Raw genomic sequence first — 14019 nt, 5'->3', positions numbered from 1 at the left:
TTCACAATAACACGCTTCATCACCGCTCAGCGAATTCTTAATGGATTCAAATGATTTTTTTCAGTATACTGGCACAGATATCTAGTTTCCAGAAGTGGACAGAGGAACGCGGAAATATTCCTGTGGCCGGAGTTATTCCGGTGGATCACTGGGTCAGGTCGGGTAAGCAGGGTACTGTGCGTGTGTGCCCCTGAAGATAGGCAAATTTTAGTCACATATAAATTCCGGAATCGGCTATAGTGTGGCCACTACATGGCGGAATTTTAAGAAAATTGTATCAGTGTAAACCTTTCGAGAAACGATTGAATTGGATAACTATGAGTATTGCATTTGATTAATCCAACAAATGACCATTTTCGGGTCCCGGGACGCCTCAAACTTATGAAAAAGTGGCCAATTTTTATCTGAACACCTGTGCCAAGCTTATGGGAACGCATTATAGTGCACAATTATGTTTGATTTCTACTTTTCGAGTATTGAAACGGTTTAGTATCCAACAAATCTATAGCCGGTTCTTCCGGGCATTTCGTCCGAATGGCCATATCCGGTGTATTTTAAACGGTGAAAAACTCTTAATTTATAATGTTGAATATCAGATCTTAATGATTTATGCAAATTAAAATGATTCTCATTGCAAATAAATAAAGGTATCGTGGCATGTCCCAAAAATAGCCCATTTTTACCAGACTTGACCCAGTGACCCACCGCAATAACTCCGGCCATAGGAATATTTCCGAGTTCCTCAGGCCACTTCTAGAAACAAGATGTGTGGGCCAGTGAACTGACAAAGAATAATTAGAATCCGTTAAAATTTCGTTGAGCGATGATGGTTCCAGTATTTTTGCTCTCACTCAAGCCTATACGGGTTAAGGACAAGATTTATATATAGTTAGAAAAACTTTTTTACCTTGAAAGTGTATACCTCGCGATGTACGAACTTTTGGTAGTAATCATAAATACCTATCCTAAGACAAAATTTAATTAACCCCTCTACCGACAGCTTCATTTTTTACCGCAGGAAAAAATTCAAATCGCGATAACTTTTTTGTTACTCGGTATTTTTGCACCATTTTTTCACAAGTTCTCAAAAAACTCTTCTAGTTTGAGGATCCGTGTCGATATTGATCATTGGTCATCTGGATCCAGAGATATTCCGAAATTCCTTGGGGGACCGACGCTTAATCAAAACCCACGTATATATCTTAGGCTACAGATTTTTTAACGTATTCAGATGTTCACTCTTTGGAACAATACATTAATGAGAGTATGTTGTGAAAATATGAAGCAATTTGGAGCAGCCGTCTTTGAGTAATGAGCATTTATGTTGCTGGTACCAAGCTGACCAAATAAAGATCTTGAAAACTTCAAAAAACCTCATATCGTAATTTTCAGATATCTCTAAGAATTCTTAACCAATTTGTATGATTTTTTCAGAGTAGCTCCTTATTACATAGCATTGTATAGCCCACATTTTACTTTTTCGATAAGTTGACGTAAAACAAAATGGCCGCCTAAGACATTTTGTAGGGAAAATGTCGGTCCCCCAAGGAACATTGGAATATCTTTAAAACCAGATCACCAATCATCAATATCGACACGGATCCTCAAACTAGAAGAGTTTTTTGAGAACTTGTGAAAAAATGGTGCAAAAATACTGAGAAACAAACAAGTTATCGCGATTTGAATTTTTTTTCTTGCGGTAAAAAAAGAAACTGCCGGTAGAGGGGTTAAAATTAAAAATTACCGTTTATTTTAATCGACATTAAATTCTGAAAATCTTTGTTTTTTTTAGTGTAGGCAAGAAATGAGATATTTTTAAGCATTTTTATTCAAAAAATTACAATTAGGGGGGCATAGAGCAAGAGTAACACCCGGGGCAAGAGTGTTGCCTCCAATTTGACGTAGTTCAAATCAGTGTTCTGATAAGTAGATTAAAAAACCGAATTTAGTACTATACCATTTAATGCCACTAGAGTTTGTATCCTTTGACAGATACGCGTATTTCGACCTCAACTGTAAGGTCGTCTTCACCCAGACAACCAGAAGTCGCATAGCAGTATACGAACAAAGTCGCTTATTTTTACAAACTGCGTCACTCCCGCACTTCTTGGTGGATGAAATCGTTTGATTGATGAGTTACCTCGCATAAAACGCTATTTTATGAGTTCATATGTACATTCCTTTTCGTCCCGTATACTTGTACAAAGTAAGTCGGATCAATCAGTAGCAGCTGTCAAATAAATTTTGTTATCATAAATTATGTCGCATATGAGTATATACTAATTCGCAAGAAAATCAACACACTCGCATTACATGTTATATTTAATCATAAAAAGTATGCACGTATATCGCCTCCACTTTTGTACGTATAAGGCGTTTTCGCGGCATCTTATACGTGAAACTTTGCACATATAAGCATCGCATAACGCAAAGGGTGATTTAGTCATACGTACATCCTGGTTGTCTGGGCAGTGTCGTGTACTAGACTCGACTTCACACACTGAAGACGACCTTACAGTTGAGGTCGAAATACGTGTATCTGTCAAAGGATACAAACTCTAGTAGAATTAAATGGTATAGTACTAAATTAAGTTTTTTCATCTACTTATACGTATTCTTCTGAACAGCTCGAAGATTTATTATCAGTTTTCTGATGTTTAACCCTTTTATTTAAAAAAACGGATAAAAAATTTGGCCCTTTTCAAATGATTCAAATTTCGGAGTATGAAAGTGGTATATTTGGTCAAGCTCTACACATCCCGAAAATTTCATTGAAATATGAGAGGGTGCTGCCAACTCGGAATACGAATTGGCGCGAAATGCGTCATTGGTTACTTCCCTTGATTTGCTGAACAACTTTGTTGAAGACAATAACCTACTAGCTTATAAGGCTTTTGAGATACCGAAGGTTGATGTAAATTTATTACTAGCGTCACCTAGCAGATGAGTCCCAAATCAGTTTTGTCTCTGCCAGATAGCTGCTGAACAACTTTGGTAAATACACCACCCTTCTATCTCATCAAGGTCTTGAATCAGTTAAATGAATGATATGGCCGGTGCTGGTTTATAAAGCCAAAAATCGTTAGGCCGAACGTGTCGTTATGCGGAATTAAGTACAATAAAAGTAGAAATATACTATGACAGAATGAGAAAAATTTCTGGTGCTTGTTAAGTTTTGAAGGTTTCGGTCTAATAGGCTTTATGACACTTGGTCGAATGACGTTTGCTCGAAAGCATTTTTAGTCGAAGGGACATTTGGTCGAAAATCTTCAAAACATTACGTCGGATGACATTTCGACGAAAGACTTTTGGTCGAATGCTTATTTAGAATGGTTTATTGAAAAATCTTTCGATAAAATTGACATATGATGGAATGCTATGGAAAGCTTAGTTTGAACTTTGAAACATTTGATCAAAAGTTAATTTAAGGTCAGACCTACCCAACCAACATTTCAGCAATAATATTGCGCGGCGGGCCAACAAAATTGAGATAACTGTTTTTGTGCGTCATACTAAGGATTTATAGTAAGAATTCCACTTAGTATTCTATCAAGATCTCGCGAAAAAGTTGTATATTAAGATTACGTCAGTATTTAGTTCAAGAATCGCTGAAAATCCTGAACTAAATATTAAATTCGAATCATGTTAAAGATGTTACATCCAAAACTCGTTATAACGACAACTTTTTTTTTTTTTTTTGAGACATATCTCTCTATAGCGACATTTCCAATGGTCCCTTCAAATTTCTATTGTAATTTTAACTTTTATAGTGACATTTCTATGTTTCGACCGTTCTTTATTACGACATTCGAGTTGTAGCTGGGGTGTCCGGCCATTTGGCCGAACGCCGTTTGGCCGAATTCCGTTTGGCCGAACGCCATTTGGCCGAATGCCATTTGGCCGAATGCCATTTGGCCGAATTACGAACAAAAAAATTGTCATGTTTGTCACTATATAAGTGCTCCAAGAGAATGATAAAATTGACCCGTTCATTTAGGACTAAATTGTGAACTCCACTCATTGCATCAAGACTCAAAGCTCATGGTTGTTTCATCTGGGGCTACCAGCTGTATGATAGGGTTCCAGTTTTTTAATGATTTCATTACAAGTTTTTCCTTCTTTTAAGCATAGGCTATTCTTTCGAGTTATACTGGTTTCGTTGCTATTGGCAATAATTCAGCTTATATTTTAATTGTGAATTTTACCTTATTTAGATCATCGGCAGTTCTTTGTAGTTATACTAATATAAAAATTGTTTGCATCGCACTTGCTTAAATTTTCATAAGAGATTTTTCCTTCTTTTGATCATAGGCTGTTCTTTCTGTTTCTCCTCCAATGTTAGGATTGCAACGTGTGAACAGAGCTCTGCACCGTTGCTTGCCAATAGCAGTAAACCGATTGACTCTGTGAAAAATTACGTGGAAAAAGCTCACAGTTTCTCCGTTGTGAAAAGAAGAAGCCAACATTTGCGGTTACTAGAAATATATACATAATACGATTCGAGAGATCGAAGCAATCCAGTCCTGCAGCAGGAAGTCGTGAACTACAAACACCATGCAAAAACTTCTGCTGGCAGCTATTAACGCTAGCAGAAAAGTGAATATTTGCTTACATTTAGGATGTTCTTCTTTCAGCACTGACTGTTTGTTGAACTAACATCAAAGTGCCAATTATTGTATATCAATGGTCATTAACCGTCTTTAAAAATAAGTTAAATAAGTTCTTTGGAATTCAGTTTCGAAACTCACTACAATAACATGCTAACTGTAATTCACTATTATTTACTATTTCGGCCAAACGGCATTTGGCGAAATGGCATTTGGCCAAATGACCCTTTCGGCCAAATGACCCTTTCGGCCAAATGGCGTTCGGCCAAACGGCATTCGGCCAAACGGCATTCGGCCAAATGACCCGGAACCGTATATGAATCCTATTAAGAATTCGATCCACACAGGGTTATGCTGAAACACTGCCCAGCATTTTGTAAAAATTTGGATTAGAAGGTTTTGAAAAAATCTGCTAAAGTTTTGGTGAGAATTTTGCCTAAGTTTTCTGTAATTTAATGTACAGGATTTTATAAGAATCAATTCGTTGCGTCGATATTCTGTTCGACTAATTAGGCCGATTCCCATCATATTTTATTTATGCTTGATTGGAGTTCAGTCTCTCCTACCATATATTAATGAAAGTCGTGATATAATGTTGTGAAAAAATTAATAAAATTATTGTAATTATTGAAGATTATGATTTCTCATTATAAACCTCAAATTGATTTTCCCAAGCTAGATCTATACGTAGAATAGTTTTAACGCTTATTAACTCCAAAAAAAGAGTGCTACCAGATATTCTAGTATCTGGTACGAGTACGTACGAGTTAAAAAAGTTGCAACAATGTTATTTCATCCATGCGTTCCATTCCATGTTATTTAAATTAACTTTTTAGAAGCAGAGTTTTGGACATTGACTGCAGCATTTGGCTTACTGAAATCATTTTTTGTTGACCGTCATGGGGGAAAAACACTAATTTTTCACCTACAAGAAATCTGTGCCAATTTTTGGAGACTATGAACGTTGGTAAAAGTTGGAAATGTGGAAATCATACTTAAATTGACAGAAAAAAAATATTGCCAAAGTGAATATTAAGTGTCGGCAACAGGATACGTTTCTCCACTTATAATCAATAGGATCATTGTGACCTTTTTCAATTTTTCAATCACTTTGTGTAGTAGTGGCAAAATGCTATTCTCGACGATAATCGTACTAAGCGTAAAACTGTGTTTCCATACTATTTAGATTCGACCAAATCTCGATTACTTTTTCAAATCGACGTAAGTAACTTTTATACGGTTTTGAGAAAATTAATTAGGAAAAATCACAATCTATCTTCTAAAACTATTTTAAAATAAATCACCTTTTTAACATTTTTTTGTCATGTACTTCGCTCAAATTTTGCATACACTCAGCCCACGTTCAAAACCTAGGTAGTTTCTATTATTTCCCACAAAAATAATTATAAGAAAATGATAAGCCGTTTCATTCAGTTACTTTCGACGTTTTTCTACCAGTGTACAATCGGCTCAAGTAGTGTTTTGTTTTGATTCGTGATTAAGTCACTTTGTCTCTCCATACAGCGGGGCGGCGAAAGTAGTGGTTAGGTTGCGAAAGTTGAAAATGTTACTTTCGTCGTTTTGTAAATCCAGAAATTAAACGTTCTAAAAGTGAAAAGTTGAGTTGGTACAGAGCGGTACGTGTAGAATTCCGCCTGCTTAACACGTAGGATCGATAAAGTAAGTTTGTATACTTTTTTGACTTGAGTCTAGTGGCGCGGGAAGTGGGTAGGACAGGTAGGACATGTACTACGCACGAAAACACCTGGGTAGGACAGTCAAAGTATTGTCCTACCCACGATTCAACAAAACAAAAATCTAGATCAACAGAAAAACGACCAACGTCGTAATGTGATGAAAATCTTGACGATTTTCAGAGCAATTTCTATAGAACTCCCAAAGCGTTGAGGTTCTTGGTTGATTCAGAATTGTCACAGAAATTTCTGGAAGAATGTGTTCATCCATTTGTTGTCTTGAAATAAATGAGAAAATTAGAACAATCACATTGGTAGTAAAGACAAGAAGTCTCTACTCTCTATTTCAACCAAAATGGTCTCTAAAGTCTCTCTTTTTCCTTATTCCTGAATCTTGATGCAGAATTGTGCAGGCTTGAAACTTTCGGAGACTATAACGGGTGCCAGAAGTTCCATGTGGATTTCTTCAAGAATTCACACATTTTTCCTTCCTGAAATCTAAAATTCCTTGAGGGGTTCTTCGAGCAAATCTATTTTTTATAGGATTTTTTCCAACATTCCATCCATGTATTACTCCTATTCGGGACTACGAAGCTGCTGATGTTTTCTTCGGTTTTCTGTGAGAAAAACAAGGAGAGATATATTTTTGCTTTTTTTTCACGCACACGATGACAGTTCCTTACGAGGTTTTCAATAAGTGCGAGTGCTTTGTAAATCTCTTTTTGTTTCGTAGTCGCGAATAGTTTTACTTCCTTAAAAAAGTTTCTCAACAAATTCACATGCAATCTGCAAAACTTCATTTGAGTCTTCACACCAGTTTATACTGCAGCAATTTTTACAATAATTCCTCCGATTATTTCACAAATTTCTATAGGCTTTCTGTCCAATGTTTTTCCAGAAATGTATTTAGAAAATCAGAATACTATCCCGAGATTCGATTGTTTTTTTTTTATTATCTCAGCAAATAATCTGGGAAATCTTCTAAAATTTCTTTAAGAGTCCAGGAATTATTTCAGCGAACCTTAAGAGTGACTTCAAAGTTTTTTTTTTTTAATACGTCACTGATTCATTTTTCAGAAAAGTTTCCTTGGCATTTCCCTGGAGACATTCCTGGAAGAATTCCTGAAAAAAAACATTCGTTTTAACCGGGAATCTTAGAGGATGTCCCAGGGGGTCATGCACAAATTACGTCACGCTTCGAGGGGGGGAGGAGGTCAAGCCAAGCGTGACAAGCCTTACAAAAAATTCGAAGGACTCATACAAAAAACGTGACGAAAGGGGAGGGGCAAAAAGTTGAAATTTAGCGTGACATAATTTGTGTACCATCCCCAGGGAAATCGATGGATGAATCACTGGATCAAATATTGAAGGAGTTATGGCTTTCTTGAAAAGTTTCTCGAAGAATTTTTGGAGGAATTCAGATTATTTCAGAAATATATTCTAGGGAAATCCAGGTAATTAGAGAAATGTCTGCTCTGATGCTATGAGTAGTCAAACTCTTATCTCCTGGCTCCTATTAGATTCCATTTTGTTTTCTTGGTTCGTATTTGGTCTCTTTTTGGTTCTTTTTATATCTCTTTTTGAGAGGTCTTCTATTTCCTATTTTTAAGGCACTCAGTCGCTACCAGCCCGACGAAAAGTCTTCTTAGTCTTGTGGCAAAGGCTGGAATGAAATTGAGCAAAGTGATGTCAGTGACAAAAACCTAGTTTTGTGATAATCTACTTTGAAGTTTTTTTTCAGCAATTTTTCATTCTATGGAAGTCAAAAACAAACCAGTATTCCAAGAATTATGCTATTTTTAGATGAGCGGAAAAGTTACCTGAAAATATCGTTAGAACGCTTGGAAACAGAAGAATTTCCTCATGTCAACTCAACTCAAAACGTCCGAAATGTCACTTACACAGTGGTGACTCGTAACCTCACTTTCTGCCTGTTCTACGACTCTAAAAATGACAATTTCGGCAAATTTAGATTATAAATCAAAAAGATAATTATTGAAATCGTCCTTCTAACAAATCTCTATTCATTACATGCCAATTTGTTGCTGAAATTCAAGAATTTCTATTCGTGGAACAGGTAGATTTGATGTTAGGGAATCGCCACTGCACTTACACTTCTTTGTGTTTGAGCACCTTGTAGTGAATGGGCTGTATATCGATTTAAATTCATTGAGCGTGTTAAAAGATTTTGGAATGATTATAAAACAGTAGACTAGAAGTTTTTCAGAGTGTACAAAAGCGATGAACGGAACCGGCGATGACGAAGACGATAAAGTGGTGTGGTGTGAGTGCATTTTGTTCCGCACGCGGATGGTCTCGTGACCGAGATGAACCCAACGAACAGTTAGTGCAAATGTAAACATTCTCTAGGCCCTCTTTATACGGCTTTATGCTGAGTAAAGGCGCTGTACATACGAACGAAAGCTTCTATGCGATCCTTTTACCAACAAATCTGGCGAATCTACTCAGCTACTTTTAAGCTGTGTTGGCAGCTCTTATTCATACCGATCATTGCTCTATCTCGACAGTTATACGACAAGTAGCTGTGTAACATCTTCGGAAGGCGCTTTCTTAACCATTTCGCAACTGTTGAAATAATTATTATACAGCTTCGCTGTATTATCGATTAAATATTATTTTCAAGCTGTTTCACAGCATCCGGAATTCATATCATAAGTATCTGAATTTAATGTTCCCAACGTTACCTGCCACCGCTTGGAATCGAACTCACGATCTCTGCATCCACAAGTCTCGACGCTGTCCTTGTTGCCACCACAGTCTATATCGAAAGGCAAAGAAAACACACCGTTTTGTTCTACATCGAAAACGGTTCACACAATATTTTATAATGATCGTAAAAGATGCCATAGCCGCGCTTACACCACTTCATCAGGCTGTAAAAGGGTGTGAAACGTCAAACGCAATGTTTACATCCAACAAGCTGAGTAGATGCGCCACAAGTTGTTGTTTTACAGCATACTGATGAATGCTCGCTGTATAAATAACGACAAAGCGCTTCTTTAATATATATTGAGCAGCATAACAAATCATATTGTATAGAAGCAGCCGGATTGATCATGGCGAGTTTTATTCCACATCATTAGGTTGCTATCTTTTACGGTGTTGAGTTACAGCTTAGTGAAAGCAGCAAAAGCGATAACTGACGAATTTTATTCAGCTAAGATTTGTAGCTGCAAAACGTTTGCGTTACAGCTGTATTAACGCTAATCGTTCTATTTTTGACAGCTTTCATTTTTTTGCTGCGATCGCTGCTTCAATTCAAATGTTATACAGCACAAAGCAAATAATCTTGGCTTATAGCGCTAAAATTGTTAGTTGGGAAGTTAATAAAAAGAAAGGAGATGGATCTGACGAAAGAAAGAGAAAGCAGAGTAGGATCGGTTTCGGGCTTGGAGCCTTGGTGATAGGTATTCATTCTAGAAAGTATCGTTGCGGCGGGCAGTTGACTTATAAATAAGAATTTGAAAAAAATGAGCTTTATTCGAATTTTAATTGAAAAGTGTTTCGTTTACCACATGGCGCAGTCGGTAGGTGCAAGATCTCTAGCAGGTTCAAAAAACTACCATCTGCGGCAGATGTCCGATTACAATGAACATTTATCGTTCAACGCTCCTGTGGTAAACGAAACACTTTTCAATTAAAATTCGAATAAAGCTCATTTTTTTTCAAATTCTTATTTATAAGTCAACTGCCCGCCGCAACGATACTTTCTAGAATGAATACCTAACACCAAGGCTCCAAGCCCGAAACCGATCCTACTCTGCTTTCTCTTTCTTTCGTCAGATCCATCTCCTTTCTTTTCATTAACTTCATCTCGGTCACGAGACGATCCGCGTGCGGAACAAAATGCACTCACACCACACCACTTCATCGTCTTCGTCATCGCCGGTTCCGTTCATCGCTTTTGTACACTCTGAAAAACTTCTAGTCTACTGTTTTATAATCATTCCAAAATCTCTTAACACGCTCAATGAATTTAAATCGATATACAGCCCATTCACTACACACCTTTGATATAGTAGCTTTCAAATTCCAGCCAGGGTTATATTGGTTCTTAAATTCACTGCACACAAAAAATACTAACGTTTGTCCTACCCATGGTTCCGAACGTGGACGCGCCTCTGCTTGAGTCTGTATGAATAAGTTTTCGAGAAATATCGGTTCGACCGCTTTCTATTGCAATTTAACGTTTTCGACCAAACGTACTTGCGACTTTACGTCAGTCGACTAAATCTTATAGATTGGGTCCAATAACCCGTTCTAACGAACAACGACTTACCCATTTGACGTAACAAACTTTGTCCTTACTTATAACGTCCTAACGTACATACTTGGTATCCCAAGAGGAATAATTCCTGAACCATTCGAAATCAAGTAGATGAAAAAACCGAATTTAGTACTATACCATTTAATTCCACTCTAGTGGAATTAAATGGTATAGTACTAAATTCGGTTTTTTCATCTACTTATAGGTATTCTACTAAACAGCTCGAAGATTTATTATCATTCGAAATCAAATTCTTCGGATCAAAAACTAGAAGAGTTTCCCGGGATGTTATAAAAATTTTAATAAAATCTATAAAATATAGACAATAAATATGCACCTTTCAATTTGTGTTTCAGCATATTAGAAGTGGACTTATGTTGCCTGAATGACGTTTATTTTTGTCCACTCGATTTCGTTCCGTGGCCACAGTGTGCACTGGGTTCTCTCCCGCTCACCGACGCCGCACATGGAGCATATTTTCCACTGAGCGCGTGGTGGAGCATCGCATCGCAACATCGCTGCCGCTCCTCCCCGGTCGTCCAACTTCGCGCCTCTTCCGCCGATGGGTGGTCGCCTCGCTGCTTTTTGGCCCCCTTCGTATAAAATGCCCCCGGCACCTAAGTCATGGTTTAGTTCGTTTTCCAGCTTCATACGGTGTGGTTTGGTGGGTACCTATACGTGGAAATTGTTTGTTCTTCATCGGGTGTGAATTTCGGATGCAACTGGGGTGGTCTCGTCTTTCTCTCTCTGGTGGTACGGTTGTTGTGGTTCTTGTTCCGGAGGAATAAGAAAATTCTCGCGAGTTTTCCTGGGAAGAATTGTGCTAAGGGGGAAAAACAAAGAAAACTCCCCCTGTAGAACTGTAGTGTGGAGCACGCGGAGTTTGCCGGTTGGGTCCCGTTTTCGCTGTGAAAGAGTGCAAAAACAAGAAGCAGAGCAGAAAAGCAGGAATCTACGTTCAGACAGACAGGCAGACTCTCGAACTTGGGGGGTTTGGGTTCGAGTACCGTTTTCCTCGCAACTCAGTGCATGTGAAAGACTTCAGTGGGCTAGATAATTTGCCGATCTGCTGTCGTCGGGACTGTTAGTGGGAATACACGAGACAGGTTCTAAAAGACGTGCGATTTGACGTTTGCGATTGGCTTTTGTGAAGCGGGTTCTGTGAAAATTGGTGTTCCGAGTGAAAGTGTATTTTTAGGACCATGGAGGGACTGAAAACTATCTCTTGCTGTGGGTAAAGCAGCAAGAGCAGCCAACATTTTGACGAAAACGACGAGTGTGGAAAATTCAGAGATGTGCATGGCGACTAGAAAGAAGAACTGATGGAGTGACTGTGAAATGATGGAAAACTGCATCCAGATAACGAAGCGAAGACAGAACAGTGCAATGGACTGATTTTATGTGGATTTTGCTAATTTGGGACGTGGAATGGACAAATTCTTTGCAACGTGAGTTTGGTGTGTGTTGAAATGTTGGATAATGGAATTCGGAGCGTGTTCTGATGTTGCTGAATATTTACGGTATTTTCCTGCGGCAATGGGCTGTAGAATCGAAGGTTGGGTTGATTTATTTACTCGGTCACCCATAACTACGTGACCATGCGGAGTTGAGTGTTTGTTCTGTGAACTTTTGTAGGGCTGTAAGTGGAGCAGTCCTAATTTATTTCAATTTTCATTGAAGCACTTGTAACAGAACAGAAGTTCTTATTGTTTCCATGTTAGTTGTATGGAAGAGATCTTTTATAAGATGCAACCAATGTTGGATTAATTTGAAACCCAGATATAAGTTGGATTGGTTCTCGATGGTATATAATTTAAGGCATCGGATTGAGCAAGTTTGACTTTCAATTATGTCTAGTTATTTGTTTGATGATGGGAAAAATGTGAATATTATCGTGAAACGCTTGTCTGAAAATAATTTTGATACTCAAATTTGGGTGAATTACCAAATTTTGAGTTTGATTAGCCTTATTACTTATACAAAAAAAAACAAAAACAAAGTAAAATAAAAATACAAAGTATTCAAATTTTATGTAAAGAATTTAGTTTACTTATCAAAATTCAAATAGATTAAAAATGAATCAAAAGTAATGTGGGTCAAACGTTGTGATAGTTTTCCCTGAATGTCGGTTCCTCAAATGTCATTTCCTCCGAATGTCCCGTTTCCTCGAATAGCTTAGTTCCCTGAAAAGTTTTAAGTATTCATAATTGGCATAGCTTTGTACATTTTAAGGTGATGAACAAACTGGTCATCTGACATGCACCCTTATTTGTTTAATTGACGGTTTTTTTTTAGTTTTACAGTCCTTAGCTTTTTGGCAATATGAAAATAACCAATAACCTTTTTTTTTTTCATTGCTCATCGTTTTTCCTAGTTCACCTTCCTTCCTTTAAAAACTACATAACTTTTCGGGGAAACGGATCATTCGGGGAATTGGCGTTCAGGGCAGAGATATTTGTGGAAAGGTAGCACAATCGAGTGACATCCTTTTACTTTGAATCTTAATGATTTGAGGAATGTGTATCGTGTGCTTGCTTAGAATATCAGGGCATTGGGCTGAAGTACGTTAGGCCAAAATCGTTCTTTCTATGTATTGAAATGATTCGTTCGAGTGTTTTTGACATTGCTAAATGCACTGTGCTAAGTAGGAAGTATGACTTTGAAGTAAAATTTCCAATATTTTCATCAACATTTTTCTTGATTACAATGCATTCCATCAGTCCGCGTTGTTAGAAAAAAAAGTATTGGTGAAAAACTAGATTTTTTCCCTTCTTTTTATTAGTGGTTATTCTTTCGAACATCGCTGCAATAGTGATTCATTGAAATTTTAACTACAATCATAGTCATTGGAGATTTTTTCCTTATTTTAAATATTGGCTATTTAATAAAGTTATTTACCGTTATGGTAAGTGCTAACATTAATATGAAAGGTTTTCATATAATCATTGGCTATTCAGTCTAGTTATGTTGTTTTCATGAACAATGTTTGACGTCAAAGTTGCTAATATTTGATTAGATTTTTTTTTCTCCTTTTCCATATACCAATATCCCTTTCGGGACAGACGATTTTTCACCTTTATGATCAAATTTCTTTTGCAAAGTGGTAACACTCGAAAATGAATTGTACTCTACACGATGTGTAAATTTAACTCATTGGCTATGGATGATTCAAGACGGAGAGATAACATGTGTGAATCCGTCTCTGCATAAGTTGTTTGAGAAAAGTATGTCTAGCAATGGCAGGGTTGCCATTATGCCAGATTAATCTGGCACTGCAAGTTTTTTGATCGAGGAAAAGACAAAAAGACAAACTACTCATTTTGCAAGACTTTTTCAAATTCAGCCAGACTTTACAGACCGACGGTTAGCCATACTTACTTTAATTACGTAGGATTTAGAATTTTTCTTATGATTGGTAAATTCGCCTTTC

General features: G+C 37.3%; 1 protein-coding gene across 4 annotated transcripts in view; it reads left to right on the top strand.

Annotated features, from left to right (window-relative positions):
* The first annotated feature begins 11232 nt into the window (after window positions 1–11232).
* Window positions 11233–14019, top strand: part of LOC5564518 (microtubule-associated protein Jupiter) — a 166873-nt gene continuing 164086 nt past the window's right edge. For all 4 annotated transcript variants that reach the window (XM_021849930.1, XM_021849929.1, XM_021849928.1 and 1 more), the window contains exon 1: window positions 11233–11342. The gene's annotated coding sequence lies outside the window, so the exon portion shown is untranslated. The remainder of the gene's footprint in view (window positions 11343–14019) is intronic.

Source organism: Aedes aegypti, chromosome 3 (genome assembly GCF_002204515.2).
Source record: "Aedes aegypti strain LVP_AGWG chromosome 3, AaegL5.0 Primary Assembly, whole genome shotgun sequence".
Classification (NCBI taxonomy): Eukaryota; Metazoa; Arthropoda; class Insecta; order Diptera; family Culicidae; genus Aedes; species Aedes aegypti.
The sequence above is the reverse complement of the archived record's forward strand: the minus strand, read 5'-3'. Positions and strand labels throughout refer to the sequence as shown.